The 21,205-nt window shown below is 50.7% G+C and overlaps 1 long non-coding RNA gene across 1 annotated transcript in view; it reads right to left on the bottom strand.

Moving 5' to 3' along the window:
* Positions 1–13,762: 13,762 nt before the first annotated feature.
* The window catches only part of LOC147596505 (uncharacterized), a 114,771-nt gene continuing 107,328 nt past the window's right edge, over positions 13,763–21,205 (bottom strand). Inside the window, exon 2 of the long non-coding RNA XR_015261516.1 lies at positions 13,763–13,904. This is a non-coding gene — a long non-coding RNA (uncharacterized LOC147596505). The remainder of the gene's footprint in view (positions 13,905–21,205) is intronic.

The raw sequence follows: 21,205 nt of genomic DNA, 5'->3' as shown, positions 1-21,205 counted from the left end.
AGGGAGCTGCTCCTTGGATCTATTCCTGACACTGGCTTTGGAAGAGGCATCCAGTCTTCTGGCCTTGCCCTGAAGAACCCCTTTGGTTACGGTGGTCCTTGCATGGTCCTTCTCGTGCACCTAACCAAGAAGGGGAAGAGTGTGCTTGGACAAAGACTTGCCAGGCTCGTCCGGAGGGCTTTAAACTAGTGTTGCTGGGGGAGGGGGAGCACAGTTCAGCCCACTGTGGTCAGCATGGCACCAGTGCCAGCACCGAGGGTCCAGAAGCTGAGGAGGGATCACAGATAAGTGCAAATAAACCTAAACTGCGGTGCAATAGCACCCCTGTCGCTCCAGCCAGCAAGTCAGCTTTGTCGGGGGCCCAGCTGAAGTGTCTCTATACCAATGCACGCAGCATGGGGAATAAACAGGAAGAGCTGGAGATGCTTGCACACGAGCAGGGCTACGACCTCATTGGCATCACGGAGACCTGGTGGGATGACACATACGACTGGAGGGTCAACAAGGAAGGGTATAGGCTTTTTAGAAAAGACAGGAAGGGGAGACGAGGACGGGGTGTCGCTCTCTACGTCAGCAACCGGCTGGAGTGTGTGGAGCTCCGCCTGGGGATGGAGGAGGAGCTGACAGAGAGCTTATGGGTCAAGATTAGAGGATGGGGACGGACAGGGGACATCACGGTAGGGGTCTGTTACAGGCCGCCTCGCCAGGAGGATAGAGCAGACAAAGTGCTCTATAGGCAGATAGGAGCAGCCTCATGGTCACAGGCCCTGGTCCTCATGGGGGACTTCAACCACCCTGACATCTGTTGGAGAGACAACACGGCAGGGCACAGGCAGTCCAGGAGGTTCCTGGAATGCGTGGATGACAACTTCCTCCTGCAGGCAATAGAGGAGCCGACAAGGAGGGGTGCCGTGCTCGACCTTGTGCTCACCAACAGGGAGGGACAGGTGGGGGATGTGAAACTAAAGGACAGCCTTGGCTGCAGCGACCATGACATGGTGGAGTTCAAGATCCACGGGGCAGCAAGGAAAATACACGGCAAGCTCTCTGCCCTAGACTTCAGGAAGGCGGACTTCAGCCTCTTCAGGGACCTGATGGGCCAAGTGCCATGGGAGGCAGCCCTGGAGGGAAGAGGGGCCCAGGAAAGTTGGTCCATATTCAAGCAGCACCTCCTCCAAGCTCAGCAGAGGTGCATCCCTATGAAAAACAAGTCGGGCAAAAATGCCAGGAGGCCGGCATGGATGAGCAAGGAGCTCCTGGACCAACTGAAAGTGAAAACGGAAGCCTATAGAGGGTGGAAGTGGGGACAGGTAGCCTGGGAGGACTACAAAGAGGCTGCTCGAGTGGCCAGGGATAAGGTAAGGAAGGCCAAAGCCCTGGCAGAACTGAATCTGGCCAGGGATATAAAATGTAACAGGAAGAGCTTTTATAAGTACGTAGGGGACAAAAGAAAGTCCAGAGTAAATGTAGGCCCCCTCCAGAAGGGAACTGGTGTCCTGGTTACCCAGGACATGGAGAAGGCTGAGGTTCTCAATGACTTTTTTGCTTCAGTCTTCACTGACAAGAGTTCCTGTCCCACCGCCCAAGCTGTAGAAGGTGCAAGCAGGGACTGTGAGAATGAAGAACTGCCCATTGTACTCAAAGAGCAGGTTCGGGATCCTCTAAGGAACCTGAAGGTGCACAAGTCAATGGGTCCTGATGAGATCCATCCTCGGGCCCTGAGGAAACTGGCGGATGAAGTTGCCAAGCCACTGGCCATCATATTTGAGAAGTCGTGGTGGTCTGGTGAGGTCCCCGATGACTGGAAGAGAGGGAACATAACCCCAATTTTTAAAAAGGGGAATAAGGAAGACCCGGGTAGCTACAGGCCGGTCAGCCTCACCTCTGTGCCTGGTAAGGTCATGGAGCAGATTCTCCTGGAAACCATGCTAAGGCACATGGAGAGCAAGGAGGTGGTTGGTGACAGCCAACATGGCTTCACCAAGGGCAGATCATGCCTGACCAATTTGCTGGCCTTCTATGACAGGGTGACAGCATTGGTGGACAAGGGACGAGCAACTGACATCATCTACCTGGACTTGTGCAATGCTTTTGACACTGTCCCGCATGACATCCTTCTCTCTAAACTAGAGAGACATGGGTTTGATGGACAGACCACTCGGTGGATAAGGAGTTGGCTGGATGGCCGCACTCAGAGAGTGATGGTCAACGGCTCAATGTTCATGTGGAGACCGGTCACGAGTGGCGTCCCTCAGGGGTCCGTGCTGGGCCCGGCCTTGTTCCACATCTTTGTCGGCGAGATGGACACTGGGATAGAGTGCACCCTCAGCAAGTTCGCCGACGACACCAAGTTGTGTGGTGCCGTTGACACGCTGGAAGGGAGGGAAGCCATCCAGAGGGACCTTGACAGGCTGGAGAGGTGGGCCCGTGCCAACATCATGAAGTTCAACCAGGCTAAGTGCAAGGTCCTGCACCTGGGTCATGGCAATCCCAGGCACAAATCCAGGCTGGGCGGGGAATGGATTGAGAGCAGCCCTGAGGAGAAGGACTTGGGAGTGCTGGTGGATGAGAAGCTTAACATGAGCAGGCAATGCACCCTTGCGGCCCAGAAGGCCAACCGCATCCTGGGCTGCATCAAGAGAAGTGTGACCAGCAGGTTGAGGGAGGTGATTCTCCCCCTCTACTCTGCCCTGGTGAGACCCCACCTGGAGTACTGTGTCCAGTTCTGGAGCCCCTAGCACAAGAAGGACATGGACCTGTTGGAGAAGGTCCAGAGGAGGGCCACGAAGATGATAAAAGGGCTGGAGCACCTCTCTTATGAGGACAGGCTGAGAGAGTTGGGGCTGTTCAGCCTGCAGAAGAGGAGGCTCCGGGGAGACCTGATAGTGGTCTTCCAGTACCTCAAGGGGGCCTACAAGAAAGATGGGGAGAGGCTGTTTAGTAGGGCCTGTTGTGATAGGACAAGGAGTAATGGTTTTAAAATAGAGGGGGGTAGATTTAGATTAGAAATTAGGAAAAAAATTTTTACGATGCGAGTTATAGAACACTGGAACAGGTTGCCCAGAAAGGTGGTGGAGGCCCCATCTCTGGAAACGTTCAAGGCCAGGCTGGATGAGGCTCTGAGCAACCTGACCTAGTCAGGGATGTCCCTGCTCCTTGCAGGAGGGTTAGACTAGATGACCTTTGAAGGTCCCTTCCAACCCTAACCATTCTATGATTCTATGATTCTATGACACAAGTCTCTCAGGGTGTGGAGCAGGAAAAAGCAAGGAGGGACATTTAATAGCTAGATAATGATCAAGCACTTCAAATTATTGGCTCTTTTCACCTAAAATTAGATCTCCTTGAGGTACACATCGGACTTTCCCATCCTCCTGCATTATCCACCAAGTACACCCAGGTCCTTGAGCAAAAGCAATCCCATGCATGGGTTTGCCTCTGCCCAAGGGAGAAATGACCCAGACTGTCTTCCCCAGTATATTCCTTACGTGCACCACAGGGACTTTATCCCCTTCCACAGTATGTAGAAGTTCAGATTGGGCAGGGCCAGCTCGATTGGTGGACCACCGAGTGTTGACTAGCCAAGTGGCTTTTGCTAAATGTTTATCCCAATTTTTGAAGGTTCCACCACCCATTGCTTTCAGAGTTGTTTTCAGCAGCCCATTATACCTTTCAATTTTTCCAGAGGCTGGTGCATGATAGGGGATGTGGTATACCCACTCGATGCAGTGCTCTATGGCCCAGGTGCCTAGGAGGTTGTTTCGGAAGTGGGTACCGTTGTCTGATTCAATTCTTTCTGGAGTGCCATGTTGCCATAAGACTTGTTTCTCAAGGCCCAGGATGGTGTTTCGGGCAGTGGAATGGGGTACAGCATATGTTTCCAGCCATCCAGTGGTTGCTTCCACCATTGTAAGTACATAGCGCTTGCCTTGGTGAGTTTGTGGGAGTGTGATGTAATCAATTTGCCAGGCCTCTCCATATTTATACTTCAGCCATCGACCTCCATACCACAGAGGCTTTAACCGCTTGGCCTATTTGATTGCAGCACATATTTCACATTTAAGGATAACCTGTGCAATAGTGTCCATGGTTAAATCCACCCCTTGATCACGAGCCCATTTGTATGTTGCGTCTCTTCCCTGATGGCCTGAGGTGTCATGGGCCCACTGAGCTAAAAATAGTTCACCCTCATGCTGCCAGTCCAGATCCACCTGAGCCACTTCAATTTTAGCACCTTGATCCACTTGCTGGTTGTTTTGGTGTTCTTCAGTGGCCCGACTTTTGGGTACGTGGGCATCTACGTGACGTACTTTTACAACGAGGTGCTCTAACCAGGCAGCAGTATCTTGCCACAAAGTGGCAGCCCAGATAGGTTTGCCCCTACGCTGCCAGTTGCTCTGCTTCCTTTGCTTTTACCACCCCCACAGAGTGTTTGCCACCATCCATGAGTCGGTGTAGAGATAGAGCACTGGCCATTTTTCCCGTTCAGCAATGTTTAAAGCCAGCTGGATGGCCTTCACCTCCACAAACTGACTCAACTCACCTTGGCCTTCAGCAGCTTCTGCAACTCGTCGTGTAGGACTCCACACAGCAGCTTTCCACTTCCCATGTTTTCCTACAATACGACAGGACCCATCAGTAAACAGGGCACACTGCTGCTCATTTTCTGGGAGGTTGTTATATGGTGGGGCCTCTTCAGCACGCGTTACCTCTTCCTCTGGTGGCTTTCCAAAATCTTTGCCTTCTGGCCAGTCTGTAATTACTTCTAATATGCCTGGGTGATTGGGGTGAGCAGTGCAACCCACTTGCTCCATGTAGCATCCATTGCATGATGCGCAGAGGGGACCCTTCCTTTGAACATCCAGCCCAGCACTGGCAGTCGGGGTGCCAGGAGGAGCTGTGCTTCAGTACCAATCACTTCTGAAGCAGCTCGAACTCCTTCGTATGCTGACAGAATTTATTTTTCGGTTGGAGTACAGCAGGCCTCAGATCCTTTATATACCCGGCTCCAAAACCCAAGGGGTCGACCACGGGTTTCCCCTGGCGCTTTCTGCCAGAGACTCCAGGTAGGGCCATTCTCCCCAGCTGCGGTGTAGAGCACATTTCTTACCTCTTGCCCTGTCCGGACTGGCCCGAGAGCCACCGCGGGGAGGAAGGTAGTAGAGATAATTTTAAGCTTGGGAAGAGGGAGGGGTGGATGGAGGTTATCTTGTTCTCTGTCTCATTATCCTGCTGTTTGTAGTAATAAATGAATAGTTTTCCCCAAGTCGAGTCTGTTCTGCCCGTGACGGTAACTTTAAGGATTTCTCCCTGTCCTTATCTCAAACCTCGAGCCATTTTTCTTATATTTTCTCTCCCTGTTCTCTCGGAGGGTGGGGGGAGTGAGAGAGAGACTGCGTAGTCTGGTCCTGTTCGGGGCTGAACTACGACACTCATTCAGGCCACGATAGTCCACTGTTAACCTCCACTCTCCACTTGATTTTCTCACTGGCCATATGGGACTGTTAAAAGGTGAGCGGGACTTGCTGATCACTCCCTGGCTCTCCAGCTAATGAATCAGCTTATGGATGGGGATCAGGGAGTCTCGGTTGGTGCAATACTGCCACCGGTGCACAGTTGTGGTAGCAATTGGCACCTGTTGTTCTTCAACCTTCAGCAACCCCACAACAGAAGAATCCTCTGACAGACCAGGCAAAGTGGACAACTGTATAATTTCCTGCATCTCCAAAGCACCTCCACCAAAAGCCCACCTTTTGGGTCCTTGAAATACCCCCTTCTGAGGTAACCTATACCAAGAATGCATGGAGCATCTGGGCCAGTCACTATGGGGTGCTTTTGCCACTCATTCCCTGTCAGGCTCACTTCAGCCTCCAATACAGACAGCTCTTGGGATCGTCCTGTCACTCCAGAAATACAAATGGGTTCTGCCCCGTTATATCTTGATGGCATCAAGGTACATTGTGCACCAGTATCCACTAGAGCTTTGTACTCTTGTGGGTCTGATGTGCCAGGCCATCGGATCCACACAGTCCAATAAACTCTGTTGTCCCTCTTCTCCACCTGGCTGGAGGCAGGGCCTCTCTAATCCTGGCCACAGTATTCATTTTTCGTTTCTTTTAAATATGCACGAGAGATCCCTTCAAGAGGGTCAGAACCAAAGCTATTCCTTCTACTCTGCCTATTGGAGACTAGTGCAACAATTTTCTGGGAAGAATCATAGAATGGTTAGGGTTGGAAGGGACCTTCAAAGGTCATCTAGTCCAACCCCCCTGCAAGGAGCAGGGACATCCCTGACTAGATCAGGTTGCTCAGAGCCTCATCCAGCCTGGCCTTGAAGGTTTCCAGGGATTGGGCTTCTACCACCTTTCTGGGCAACCTGTTCCAATGTTCTATAACTCGCATTGTAAAAAATTTTTTCCTAATTTCCAATCTAAATCCACCCCCCACTATTTTAAAACCATTACTCCTTGTCCTATCACAACAGGCCCTACTGAACAGCCTCTCCCCATCTTTCTTGTAGGCCCCCTTGAGGTACTGGAAGACGGCTATCAGGTCTCCCTGGAGCCTCCTCTTCTCCAGGCTGGACAGCCACAACTCTCTCAGCCTGTCCTCATAGGAGAGGTGCTCCAGACCTTTTTTCATCTTTGTGGCCTCCTGTGGACCTTCTCCGACTGGTCCATGTCCTTCTTATGTTGGGGGCTAAAGAAGTTCAGGGGAACAACAATCAGCTGTTCCTACTTGAGGAAAAGGTCAAGAAGAAATGAAGAGAATGTGTGGCCACTGCTGGGTTTAGTAAGAGGAGGACTAGATAGGTTTGAGGTACTCTCGGCCTTTGTCTTCTCCAGCAAGGTCTCTCAGTTGCGTGTGCCTAAAAGGCAAAGCCCAGTCAAAACACAGCAGTGGATGGAGATGGAGTCAGAGGTTACTTAGGTAAGGTCAGTCCTTAAGAGTCCGTTGCACCAGATGGGATGGATCTTAGGATGCTGAGAGACCAGGATGATGTCATAGCAAGGCTGTTCCGAGACATTTTGTGATGTCATAATGAGTGGAGGAAGCAAGAAGCAAATCTTGCATCCCTCTCCATGGAGCTGGCTGCAAGCTGTCATGAGGCAGTGCTGAGAGACAGGCCAGCACCTGAAGGTGTCTCTTGGAGGCTGGTGGGGAATCCCTTTGAGGAGGTGAAAGGACAGCAGAAGCCCACATGCAGGACAAGCGAACTTTTCCCTAGTCACGATGTTCAGGACAGAGGGCAGAGGTGTTCAGCTGAGCATGTGGAGTAGCACAGGGAGAGCTCAGTTTCCCTTTCTCTTCACCATCAGCTGCATTTTCCACCTGTCCTTTGGGTAGAATGGCACTTGTCCCACATACGTCCTTCCTCTGCCTGACCTCAATCAGGGCAGTTGAATGTGGGTTTGATGGCCAAGCATGGGCTTGTAGTGCTACGCGAGACGCCAGGGCTCTGCAGCACAGCTGCATGCAGCTGGCACAGACAGCAGCGGCCCTGTGCAGGAACCCCAGCCCCATTCAGAGCAGTGGTGTGACGGGCACCAGCCAGGGCATCTCAGACCAATTCAATGCCTTTGGGCCAGTGACTGAATCCCACTGCTGTAGAGACACAAGGTCTGTCCCTTCTCCATCCACTAGACGTATGACAGCACATGAACACAAAACATCTCCCACGGAGGTCTCTGCAAGTGTTCTGTCACTCTCAAACCCTCCTGGTTCTTCTCTTCCCCATCGTTTAAACTTCCCATTGATGATACCATCATGGATTAATCCAACAGGTTTCATAATGTTCCTGTATCACAGGATGTCCACACCCAAAACCACTTTCAAAATCCTCTCTTCCTTGCTATGGTCTGCTTCACCTCCAGGCCACACATGCACCAATGTCCTCAGGCTGAGGAGCACACTTCTGTGGGAGACAAAGAACCCGTTCAAGTCCTCATGGAGAATTTAATGACCAATGACCCTGGGAGTACCTAAAAGGGGAGCAAAACAGCATGTAAAAAATTCTGGAGGTTTCTGGAGTGTCTTGAGACAGTTTGGGAAATGGGTGTCTGTAGACCGGGTGTCAGATGGGCCAACAATGGTGAAACTCATTTGCACCTGTTACTCACAAAGAAGGAAGGTAGGGCTACGGATGTGAAAGCCAGAGTCAGCCTTAATTGTCATGATCAGGGTCTCACCTCCCAAGGAGAATGAGGAAGGAAAATAGAAAAGTGCAGATGCTCGACCTCAGAGGAGGAGGCTTTGGCCTAGTCTTGTGATTTGTAGTGGGGGTGCCCATGTGAGCAGCACAGAAGGGCAGCAGAGCTCAGTAGAGCTGGTCTTCAAGGACAGCGCTTTTCAAGTCCAAGACCCTCTGCACCAAGAGTCAGGAAAACATTAAGAGGTATTCAGGAGAGAAGCTTGAGGAAGCAGGAAATTCCTGGGAAAGCTCCATGGCAAAAAGGAAGCATACAGGAGAGGGATGCAGGGCAACTCCAGGCCGGTCAGCCTCACCTCTGTGCCTCGCAAGGTCATGGAGCAGATTCTCCTGGAAACCATGCTAAGGCACATGGAGAGCAAGGACGTGGTTGGTGACAGCCAACACGGCTTCTCCAAAGGCAGATCGTGCTTGACCAAGTTGGTGGCCTTCTATGACAGGGTGACACCTTTGGTGGACAAGGGACAAGCAATGGATATAATCTACGTGGACTTGTGCAGTGCTTTTGACACTGTCCCGCATGACATCCTGCTCTCTAAAGTGGAGAGTTATGCGTTTGATGGACGGACCACTCGGTGGATAAGGAATTGGCTGGTCAGCCACACACAGAGAGTGGTGGTCAACAGCTCAATGTCCATGTGGAGACCGGTGACGAGTGGTGTCCCTCAGGGGTCCATGTTGGGCCCGGCCCTGTTCAAGATCTTTATCGGCGTCATGGACAGTGGGACGGAGTGCACCCTCAGCAAGTTTGCCGACGACACCAAGCTGTGTGGTACTGTCCACACACTGGAAGGGAGGGATGCCATCCAGAGGGACCTTGACAGGCTGGAGAGTTGGGCCCATGCCAACCTCATGAAGTTCAACCAGGCCAAGTGCAATGTCCTGCACCTGGGTCACGGCAATCCCAGGCACAAATACAGGCTGGGCGGAGAATTGATGGAGAGCAGCCCTGAGGAGAAGGGGTAGAAGGGACCCTCAAGAGTCATCTAGTCCAACCCCCTTTCAAGGAGAAGGGACATCCCCGACTAGATCAGGTTGCTCAGAGCCTCATCCAGCCTGGCCTTGAATGTTTCCAGGGATGGGGCATCCACCACCTCTGTGAGCAACCTGTTCCAATGTTCTACCGCCCTTAGTGTAAAAAAAAAAAAATTGCCTAATGTCTAATCTAAATCTACCTCCCTCTATTTTAAATCCGTTACTTCTCATCCTGTCACAACAAGCCCTACTGAGCAGTCTATCCCTGTCTTTGCTGTAGGCCCCCTTGAGGAACTGGAAGGCCACTGGAGTGGTCTCCTGGGAGCCTCCTCTTCTCCAGGCTGAACAGCCCCAGCTCTCCCAGTGTTTCCTCATAGGAGAGGTGCTCCAGCCCTCTTATCATCTTCGTGGCCTCCTCTGGACCCTCTCCAACTGGTCCTTGTCTTTATGTTGGGGGCTCCAGAACTGGATGCAATACTTCCTCGACCTGCTGGCCACGCTTCTCTTGATGCAGCCCAGGATGTGCTTTGCTTTCTGGGCCGCAAGGGCACATTACCTGCTCATGTTGAGCTTCTCGTCCACCAGCACTCCCAAGTCCCTTTCCTCAGGGCTGCTCTCGATCCATTCTCCGCCCAGCCTGTATTTGTGCCTGGGATTGCCACGACCTGGGTGCAGGACCTTGCACTTGGCCTGATTGAACTTCATGATGTTGGCATGGGCCCAACTCTCCAGCCTGTCAAGATCCCTCTGGATGGCATCCCGCCATTCCAGCATGTCGACTGCACCACACAGCTCGGTGTCGTCAGTGAACTTGCTGAGGGTGCACTCTATCCCACTGTCCATGTCGCTGACAAGGATGAACAGGATCGGGCCCAGCACGGACCCCTGAGGGACGCCACTCGTCACCGGTCTCCATCTGGACATTGAGCTGTTGACCACCACTCTCTGAGTGCAGCCATCCAGCCAATTCGTCATCCACTGACTGGTAAATCCAGATTAGAGAGAAGGATGTCGTGCAGGACAGTGTCAAAAGCCTTGCACAAGTCCAGCTAGATGATGTCCGTTCCTCGTCCCTTGTCCACCGATGCTGTGACCCCATCATAGAAGGCCACGAAATTGGTCAGGCATGATCTGCCCTTGGTGAAGCCATGTTGGCTGTCACCAACCACCTCCTTGCTCTCCATGTGGCTTAGCGTGGTTCCCAGGAGAATCTGCTCCATGACCTTGCGAGGCACAGAGGTGAGGCTGACAGGCCTGCAGTTGCCCTGCATCTATCTCCTGTACGCTTTTGTTTTTCTAAGGGGTTCCCCATGAGTTTCCTACTTCCTGAAGCTTCTCTCCTGAATACCTCTTAATGTTTTCCTGACTCTTGGTGCAGACAATCTTGGACTTGAAAAGCGCTGTCCTTGAAGACCAGCTCTACTGAGCTCTGCTGCCCTTCTGTGCTGCTCACATGGGCTCCCCCACTACAAATCACACCACTAGGCCAAAGCCTCCTCCTCTGAGGTCAGCCATCTGCCCTTTTCTATTTTCCTTCCTCCTTCTCCTTGGGAGGTGAGACCCTGTTATCTAATGATCGTGACGAGTAAGGCTGACTCTGGTCTTCAAGGACAGCGCTTTTCAAGTCCAAGACCGTCTGCACCAACCCAACAGTCAGGAAAAGAAGAAGAGATATTCAGGAGAGAAGCTGGAGGAAACAGGAAATTCCTGGGCAAGCTCCATGGCAAAAAGGAAGCATACAGGAGATGGATGCGGAGACTTGAAAGAAAGAAGGAATTCAGAAATAGGGTTGGTTTTAGGAAAGCTGCAAAGTTGAGACTTGCAAGGGAGTTCAGGGGAACAACAATCAGCTGTTCCTACTTGAGGAAAAAGTCAAGAAGAAATGAAGAGAATGTGTGGCCACGGCTGGGTTTAGCAAGAGGAGGACTAGATAGGTTTGAGGTACTCTCAGCCTTTGTCTTCTCTAGCAAGGTCTCTCAGTTGCGTGTGCCTAAAAGGCAGAGCCCAGCCAAAACACAACAGTGGATGGAGATGGAGTCATAGGTTACTTAGGTAAGGTCAGTCCTTAAGAGTCCATTGCACCAGATGGGATGGATCTTAGGATGCTGAGAGACCAGGATGATGTCATAGCAAGGCTGTTCTGAGACATTTTGTGATGTCATAATGAGTGGAGGAAGCAAGAAGCAAATCTTGCATCCCTCTCCATGGAGCTGGCTGCAAGCTGTCATGAGGCAGTGCTGAGAGACAGGGCAGCACCTGAAGGTGTCTTGCAGTCTTCTCTTGCCAGCTTACATACCCACACACACCAAAGCCCCGCTCCGGGGAAAGCAGGGCATCACACGGATGCCGTCAAGCCAAGCCTTCAATTTAATGCTGCGCAACACAGGGTTAAATACCAGTACACCCGCTACGCACGTGAACGCACTTGCCCCCCTGCTACCATGAATCTATCCATGCCTGCCACGCACCTGCCCCCTGCGCCCATGGACCTACCCGCACCTAGCACGTGAATCACCACGGACCGCCCCTCCTGCATACATGCAGCCCTTCTAACGTTACCCCACAATTCCCCCCCCTCTATGCTAAATCATCCTGGTCTAATGGCTGGTACCCTGGGGCGGATGCCGTCATAACATAGTTGATCATGGATAGTCGCCTAGTGACCCGTCAATCACAGCATGCAAGAAACGTAACAGTAACAGAAACAAACAAAGCATTATCAAAGCAATTGCTAGGATCGTCAAACCTATAGACACAATATTTCTTAGCCATCTAGGTAAACCGAACAGGTCTGGAAACTACCCCAGTCCTTTAGGACTTTGACATTGAATACCGACTGGGCAGCATGCACACGCGTCTTCTCCAAGACCGAGGAGGTGTTCTTGCTGAAGTCCACACAGCAGTAACCCTGGAGACCTAGGACTCCCTCTAGGTCGCTGCAACTGATGCCAGGCCTCGCAAGGGCATAATCTAATGCCAACTTCATTTGTGTCAGTCCTTCGTCATCTGCTGCTAAAGCAGTCGCCAGTTCAGATACAGCGACTGTATCTGGTTGGCATTCCCAAGAGCCCAACAGGCCACGCGCTATGCAAACCTGAGTAGAGTCGGCGCAGTTCGTGAACCGCTCCCAGAAATTAGTCGTTATCACTGGCACTGGAAGACTCACAATCAGGATCAATCCCACTAGGGTGAGCTGGAGGGCGCCGCGCTGCTCAGTTACCCTGGCGATCCTCCAGCCATGGCTGTACCAACCGGGCCGGGATCCATCAGGTCCCCGCACCTGTGGAGATACAAGCATACCCTCGTCCCTATATTAGCAAATCAGCGGGACCTTCCCAACATGGGTTTTCTGGCAGGTGGTACCGGTCCCCCAGGAGTGCCTTGCCCCCAAACAGCGGCTGACGCGAGGAAAAATGGTTCTGGATAGGGGAAATGGATTGGGGGTCAGCAAAGTATATATGATTCAGTACTACAAGTGCTTTATCGACTAAGACCTTTGGCGAACCCCTCTCTCCCCCCTCTCTTAAGCGCGTTAGCTGTGCTTTCAGGGTTTTGTGTGCGTGTTCTACAATCGCTTGCCCGGTGCTGTTCAGAGGAATGCCAAATGTATGGCGGTCTCCCCACGTCTGCAGGAAGTGGCAGAATACCAGTGATCGATAATTTGGCCCATTGTCGGTCTTTATTTTTCGAGGTACTCCTAGGCAGGCAAAAGCCCGGTTCTGGTGCATCTGTGTCGTGGACGTCATGAATGGACACACGAAGAGAGCTCAGGAGCAAGTGTCAACCACAACATGAATGTATTTGAGACAGTGTTGTAGTTCAGCCCCGATCGGGACCAGACTATGCAGGCTCCCCCCACCCTCTGAGAGAACAGGGGGAGATGATATAAAAAAAACGGCTCAAGGTTTGAGATAAGGACAGGGAGAGAATCCTTAAAGTTACCGTTATGGGCAAAACAGACTCAACTTGGGGAAAAACACTCATTTATTTCTAAAATTAGCAAGAGAATGAGACAGGGAACAAGATAACCTCCCCCTCCACCTGCTTCCTGGGCTTAACATTATCTATACTACCTCCCCTCCCAAGCGGCACAGGGTGGGGAAAGGGAATGGGGGTCGCGGTCAGTTCATCACGCGTTGTTTTACGCTGCTGTGTCATTGTCGGGGGAAGAACTCCTCGCATTTCTCCTCTGCTCCAGCGTGGGGTCCCTCCCACGGGCCACAGTTCGTTCTAAAACTACTCCGGCATGGGTCATCTCTTCCACGGGGTGCAGTCCCTCTAGAACAGCTGTCCCAGCAGGCCCTCCACGGGCCACAGCCTCCTTCAGGCCTCCACCTGCTCCGGCGTGGGGTCCTCCACGGGCTGCAGGTGGATCTCTGCCCCTCCGTGGACCTCCATGGGCTGCAGGGGGACAACTCGCTCCACCATGGTCTTCACCATGAGTTGCAGAGGAATCTTGTCCAGGAGCTGTGTTACTCCTCCCCCTCCTTCTTCACTGACCTTGGTGTCTGCAGCCGTTCCTCACAACAGGCTGGCAGACGCCTCTCAGGATCCTTTTTACATCTTATTCACTTCTCATCTCCTCTCCACTTCTTGCAGCCAGGCTGGGCCGAGTTGGGCCCAGTCTGCTGCCCAGCAGGAGGCCAGAGGGTGAGGCCTGCAAGGCCCACGAGGCTCGTGCCTCCCCCTCTCTGCCCCCCGCTCAGCTGCTTCACATCTTCTCTTCTTTTCCTGTTTTCCCCTTCTTAAATACGTTATCGCAGAGGCGTTATCACGGGACATTCTGCTACCAATTGGCTTGGCCTTGGCCAGCAGTGGGTCCGCCCTAGGCCCAGCCGAGTCCACTGAACAAAGGGGAGCAACTTCTAGCAGTTCCCTACAGAAGCTACCACCTTAGGCCCCCCCTCACTAACAAAACCAGAACAGACAGCCAAATAGCGCATAGTCTGTGATATGAACTTGCCATACCTGGTTTGGAGCATACCCCCAGGGTTAATGCCTGGGGAGTATAAGGCCTGGTTCGGCTTTGCTGCTTGACATGCTGGACAGGCTGCCACTACAGCCCGAGCGTGTGAGATGAGCAGTCGGAACTGATGCCATATGGCTTGCACGCCCTGATGTAGCATTCTCTGTATCACCTTTGTAGGCAGGTGACCAAGCACGGAATGTTAATGATTATACCCAGTGTGATGCCTAGTATCACAATTCCGATTTTAACCAAGGACAGCAACCACCCAGTTATGCCACACACAACCTTAGTTAATAAAATTACTGATCACACGTTATACATATTCATGATTACGAAGCAAAGCTAAGTTTCACTACTTTCTAGTAATTTTCTACTATAACATTTTTCTACTATTATAGATATAACAACTCCAGTAACTCTCTTATCTATAAGAGCAATTACTAGTTTTCTGCAGGCCTCTGTTGAAACAAGCCATAAATTCTGCTAACAATGTTTTGGATCTTAAAGCTTCCCTTCTCATTCCATGGCTTTCTTCCTGAGAGCATGATTGCATTCCTCCCCCAAGGTCGGTGTGCTTTCACTGATACCATACTGGCTCAGCGAAATACCACATCTCCCCCTTCTTTGTTTATGAGAAGAGGATTGTTTCAATGCTTTATCTATTAAAGTCTGCACACATTTTAAGACACAGAATATAGATCAAAATACATATATAAAAGGAATGAATAAGCATCCTACAGCTATTAGTAACAAGCTTATATCAAGTCACCAAAAGATTTCGGAATATATCAAAACCATCACTTTGTTGCTGTTTTTGTACTCCTTTTTGCAAGTTTTGAATACTTTGGTGAATAGATTCCGAATGATCAGACAGATTCATGCAGCAAAGCCCATCAAAATCCTGACAATCATGATTTTGTGCCAATAATAAAAAAATCTATTGCTGATCTATTCTGTTACTAACCCAACTATGCCAAAGACACCGCTGAGCAAGAGGATGGTTCTCAGCCGGGTCAGAGCAGAGAAGGGAGGCAGGCGCAGCACCTTCAGGGCATCCCATGTTGTAAATAAAGTGTGCTCTGGGTCCGTCCTCTCCCCTCCGCTCCGAGCCACCTCTGTTGATACCCTCAGCAGATTCAGTGAAAGAGTACTAACCAGGTGTTGCTGCACGTGTGGTCAGCACATGCAACAAGGCCTGTCAAAATATGTGCTCTGCAGGCTAACAGCGGTTCTGTTTTGTAAAGTAGCATAGTATATAGAATCTACATCAGTTAACAGCATTGATAGGGCCGATGCAGTTGTATTTATTTACTTAGCAAGCCAACAGTCTAATTTATTTAGCATCGTTAATGCCTAGGCACTTGCCACAACAGGTGTAAAGACTGAAGCAGCAATAATTTTACTTTGTTTCCAAAACTCTGTATTATCTTGGCAACCAGATTCAATGCTATGTATGCTTTGTTAAGGTCTTCTATGCTGTCTGGATTTTGATATGTGCTCGCATGATTACGTCATGCTGTGTTGTTGCATTTACAATCATTACCCCTCTAGAAACATTAGCTCTTGAATAGTTAAAAAAAAATAGACAGAAGTCCATCTTTACTGATCCCAAAAAGTTCCATCTTTTGTAGTTTTACCACTCATGGTTGCTGCTGTTTTACACAGAGTTGCTGTCCTACCGGTATCTGGCAGGTCAACCAAACATGTTCTGAAATACCCGCAGATGATACAGACAGGGATCCACTTGTTTACTGCTCCTGTAAAGACATAAGCGTATCCTTTCCCCCATATTATAAGAGGGAATGGTTCTTCCACTTATACACAGCTCGACTCAGACAGGAGTATCTGTTAACCATGCCAGGGGCGGGGGGGGTGGGGGCATCTGGCGGCTGCCATGGCCCCAGGCATATAAGAGGAAAGAAAACTAAAACCCGAGGTTTAAGACAAGAATAGGGAGGGATCCTTAAAGCCACCGCTACAAGCAAAACAGACCATCACTAAAACCAAAGCAGGATAATGAAAAAGGGAACAAGACAACCTCCCTCGACCCCTCCCTCTTCCCGGGCTTAACACCATCTCCACCTCCCTCCCCTGCCCCCTGAGCGGGACAGGGATCGGCGGGGGGGGGGGGCGGGAAGAGGGAATGGGGGTTACAGACAGTTAATCACACGCCGCTTTATTGATATCAACGGTTTAACTGCTGCACGTACAGCAGCAGCCATGACTGTAGCCTTTTCTTGTTCTAACATTCGCTCGGCAGCTTCCAGCAGTTGCCCTGTACTAGATCCTTTTGGCAGCACACTAAGGGCTCTCTTAGTTTTTTCATTAGCATTATTAAAGGCAAGCATATCTAAGAAATTTGCTTTCATGTCATCATCCAGATCAGGGTGAGCCATAATTGCAGTGTGCAACCGATCAATAAATTTCCCATATGGTTCTGTGGGATCTTGCCTTACTCACGTAAAGGCAGGTCCGGACTTTTCATTGTGCACCCTAGCAAGTGCTCTATAAGCCAAATCTTGGCCCAGTTGTAACACTTCGGTAGCAAATTGCGCTTGCCAATGAGATCGTGTGTAGGGTCCCGCTTCCATCAGCATTTGAGTTTGCACCCCACTGCGCTGTTGGATTCGGATCCCTGGTCCCTCCCACCGGCATCCCTTGCAAAGGTGCAAAAGGACTGATCTCACCCGATACTCCGTTCGAAACGAATAGGTTGGATGCTGGCAGGTCTCGATGTGGCACAGGCAAAGGAGTTGACAAGTTTCCCAGCAACGCTTCTAGGCGAACCTCTAGGGCTTCCAGCCTTTTTAGTGTCTCTTGCAGCTGTGCATCCTTCAAGCCAGATGAATGTTCATCCCCCTCTTTCTCACGCCATGGTGGCAGGGAAGAAGGTGTTAACGGGGGATAAACCGGAGCTGTTGGCGCCAGCGAAAAGGCTCGTGACGGAGCCTGCACTGGTGCAGCGTGGTGGGGTGCCTGGCGGTGGTACATCTGATGGTGGTGAAAAGTCTTTGGCAGTTTTTCCCTCTGGTGCCCGCATATCTATAGTTATAGGGGCTGTGGCTGCATTTCCTGGAGTCCTTGCTGGGGCTCGAACCCCCCCACTCTCAGCACGAGCCAGGGCAGCGGCAGGGCTCGTTAAGCCCGAAAACAGCATGCTGGTAGCAGAGGTGGACCCGTCGGCTGGAGTTAAGGCCGCAAAAGAATATGCAGCAACTGAACACTCAGCTTTCATGTTTATCAATGTTTCGTTAATTAGCCTCCACACGGTGGAGATCCCTTACTTATTTCATCCCACAGATTTTTTCCTATCTTTTCCCATGTCGATAGTTCAAAAGCATCATCAACTGTGGGGACTAATTCCCTTTTCTTTGCCCACTGCAGCAAAGCTTCTAGGACGGCCAAGTCGTAACTCAGTCCTCTCATAGAGAGCATAAAAATTCTAGGGCTATGTCCTTTTCCATTACTGCCGGCATTTTCACAATTGGTGCTCCCTGATTAAGGCACCCCTTTTATTCCCTGATTACGTGCTCACAATTGGTGCTCCCTGATTAAGGCACCCCTTTTTCCCTGATTACGTGCTCACGATTGGTGCTCCCTGATTAAGGCACCCGTTTTTTGCAGCTTGTCCTGTAGCCCTTGCAGACTGCGAACCCGTGTTTCAACGGTTCAGGCTCCGGATGGTCGCATCTGAAGGACAAATGCGTAGTCGATCTTGCCCCTTGCTTACTGCTCCCAGTGCTTCTCCGCCTCCGTCGCTCCGATAGCAGTGTCTTCTAGTTGTCCCTGTTCGGGTGCCATTTGCGAGTGACAGAGGAACGTACGACAAAGACTTAATACGAGTAATAAGCGGAGTTCGATTTATTAGTCCCGGGTGTGCATATTTTTATTGCTAAGATAAAATATGCCTACTAGTCATTGCGTGATTGGCTTAAGCTCTAATGGTTACATTTGCATATCCCTCCTACTTGCAGTCAGATAATCTGGAAAGTCCGTTAACCTGGAAAGTCCCGTACTTTTCATGTTTTAACTTTCTCAAAGTTGGTTACGATCTTCTTCAAGGTTGCTTCGTTTACTTTCCCACCGGACGCCTCATTACTTTCTCACAAGTGGCTTCATTATTTTCTCACAGGTGGCTTCAGGACTTTCTTACAGGTGGCTTCCATACTTTCTCACAAGTGGCTTCAGTGATGTCCTTGAGGCCTGCTGCTCACAAACATAACAATTCCATTCGGTCTGGATTGTTCACTAAGTGTCCCTGGTACTCCAGGTATCCAACAGAGATGGAGTCAGAGGTTACTTAGGTAAGGTCAGTCCTTAAGAGTCCGTTGCACCAGATGGGATGGATCTTAGGATGCTGAGAGACCAGGATGATGTCATAGCAAGGCTGTTCCGAGACATTTTGTGATGTCATAATGAGTGGAGGAAGCAAGAAGCAAATCTTGCATCCCTCTCCATGGAGCTGGCTGCAAGCTGTCATGAGGCAGTGCTGAGAGACAGGCCAGCACCTGAAGGTGTCTCTTGGAGGCTGGTGGGGAATCCCTTTGAGGAGGTGAAAGGGCAGCAGAAGCCCACATGCAGGACAAGCGAACTTTTCCCTAGTCACGATGTTCAGGACAGAGGGCAGAGGTGTTCAGCTGAGCACGTGGAATAGAACAGGGAGAGCTCAGTTTCCCTTTCTCTTCACCATCAGCTGTATTTTCCACCTGTCCTTTGGCTAGAATGGCACTTGTCCCACATACGTCCTTCCTCTGCCTGACCTCAATCAGGGCAGTTGAATGTGGGTTTGATGGCCAAGCATGGGCTTGTAGTGCTACGCGAGACGCCAGGGCTCTGCAGCACAGCTGCATGCAGCTGGCACAGACAGCAGCGGCCCTGTGCAGGAACCCCAGCCCCATTCAGAGCAGTGGTGTGACGGGCACCAGCCAGGGCACCTCAGACCAATTCAGTGCCTTTGGCCAGTGACTGAATCCCACCGCTGCAGAGACACAAGGTCTGTTCCTTCTCCATCCACTAGACGTATGACAGCACATGAACACAAAACATCTCCCACGGAGGTCTCTGCAAGTGTTCCGTCACTCTCAAACCCTCCTGGTTCTTCTCTCCCCATCATTTAACCTTCCCATTGATGAGACCATCATGGATTCATCCAACAGGTTTCATAATGTTCCTCTATCACAGGATGTCCTCACCCAAAACCACTTTCAAAATCCTCTCTTTCTTTGCTGGGATGGGCTTCACCTCCAGGCCACACATGCACCAATGTCCTCAGGCTGAGGAGCACACTGTTGTGGGAGACAAAGAAGCCATTCAAGTCCTCATGGAGAATTTCATGACCAGTGACCCTGGGAGTACCTGGAAGGGGAGCAAATCAGCATGTCAAATATTGTGGAGGTTGCTGGAGGGTCTTGGGACACTTTGGGAAACAGGTCTCTGTAGATCGGGGGTCAGATGGGCCAACAATGGTGAAACTCATTTGCATCTGTTACTCACCAAGAGGGAAGATCTGGTGAGGGATGTGAAAGCCAGAGTCAGCCTTAGTCGTCATGATCATTAGGTAACAAAGTGTCACCTCCCAAGGAGAATGATGAAGGAAAATAGAAAAGTGCAGATGCGCGACCTCCGAGGAGGAGGCTTTGGCCTAGTGTTGTGATTTGTAGTGGGGGAGCCCATGTGAGCAGCACAGAAGGGCAGCAGAGCTCAGTAGAGCTGGTCTTCAAGGACAGCGCTTTTCAAGTCCAAGACCCTCTGCACCAAGAGTCAGGAAAACATTAAGAGGTATTCAGGAGAGAAGCTTGAGGAAGCAGGAAATTCCTGGGAAAGCTCCATGGCAAAAAGGAAGCATACAGGAGATGGATGCAGAGACTTGAAAGAAAGAAGGAATTGAGAAATAGGGTTGGTTTTAGGAAAGCTGCAGAGTTGAGACTTGCAAGGGAGTTCAGGGGCACAACAATCAGCTGTTCCTACTTGGGGAAACGGTCAAGAAGAAAGGAAGAGAATGTGTGGCCACTGCTGGGTTTAGTAAGAGGAGGACTAGATAGGTTTGAGGTACTCTCAGCCTTTGTCTTCTCCAGCAAGGTCTCTCAGTTGAATGTGCCTAAAAGGCAGAGCCCAGTCAGAACACAGCAGTGGATGGAGATGGAGTCAGAGGTTACTTAGGTAAGGTCAAGCCTTTAGAGTCCATTGCACCAGATGGTATGAATCCTAGGATGCTGAGAGATGATGTCATAGCAAGGCTGCTCCGAGACATTGTCTGCGGTCATAATGTCTGGAGAAAGCAAAAAGCAAGTCTTGTGTCTATCTTCTAAGAAGACCCAAGGACTAGCAGGGAAATTCCAGGCTGCAGTGACAGATGCCAGGTCCTGTGTGGCTGGGCAACAGCTCTGTGGGAAAAGGCTGTGGTGGTCCTTCAGTTCCATGAGGCAAAACATGACCCAGCAGAGAATGTGGCCAACAGCATCCAGGGCTGCATGAGAGCACCACAGGCAGAAGAAATGATTATCTCCTTCTGCTCAGCACTTTTTACACTACATCCAAAACAGTTCAGGTTTAGACGCTGTTCAATGGTGATGAGGCCTTGCTGTGAGGAGGAGGTTGGCTTAGAGACCTCCTGAGCTGCCTTGCAGCACCAGTGATGGTGTATTTCCTTCCACCACAGGTCTTCCCTTGACCATGCTGGGGAAAGCACTCTGGTTCCTCATGGCCATGGAAGTGAGCAAACATGACTTTGGCCAGATCATCTTTCTTGTCTTGTGCAAGTCACTGCTGGTCACATGCAGAGCTGCTTGGCTGGTACTTCCACGCATCCTTGATCGTGCTTTTTGCTTCATCTGCTGTTTCCTTTTCCCCTCTTTTCCCCCACCAGAGATCTTCCTTTTGATCATCCTTAGCGCCTCCCACACTGGTCTTGGCTTTGCTTGCTTTGTAGCTCTTCCTGAGGTGGTCAGCATGGATAATTCTATATTTGAAAGCAATTTCATTGAATTAATACCTGATTTTAATATTTGTAGTGCCCTGCAAATCATGCTTTTTTGTTGCGAGAGACACCAAAA

The sequence above is a fragment of the Chlamydotis macqueenii genome, chromosome Z (genome assembly GCF_036417535.1).
Source record: "Chlamydotis macqueenii isolate bChlMac1 chromosome Z, bChlMac1.mat, whole genome shotgun sequence".
Classification (NCBI taxonomy): domain Eukaryota; kingdom Metazoa; phylum Chordata; class Aves; order Otidiformes; family Otididae; genus Chlamydotis; species Chlamydotis macqueenii.
This window is presented reverse-complemented; position numbering and strand designations above follow the sequence as displayed.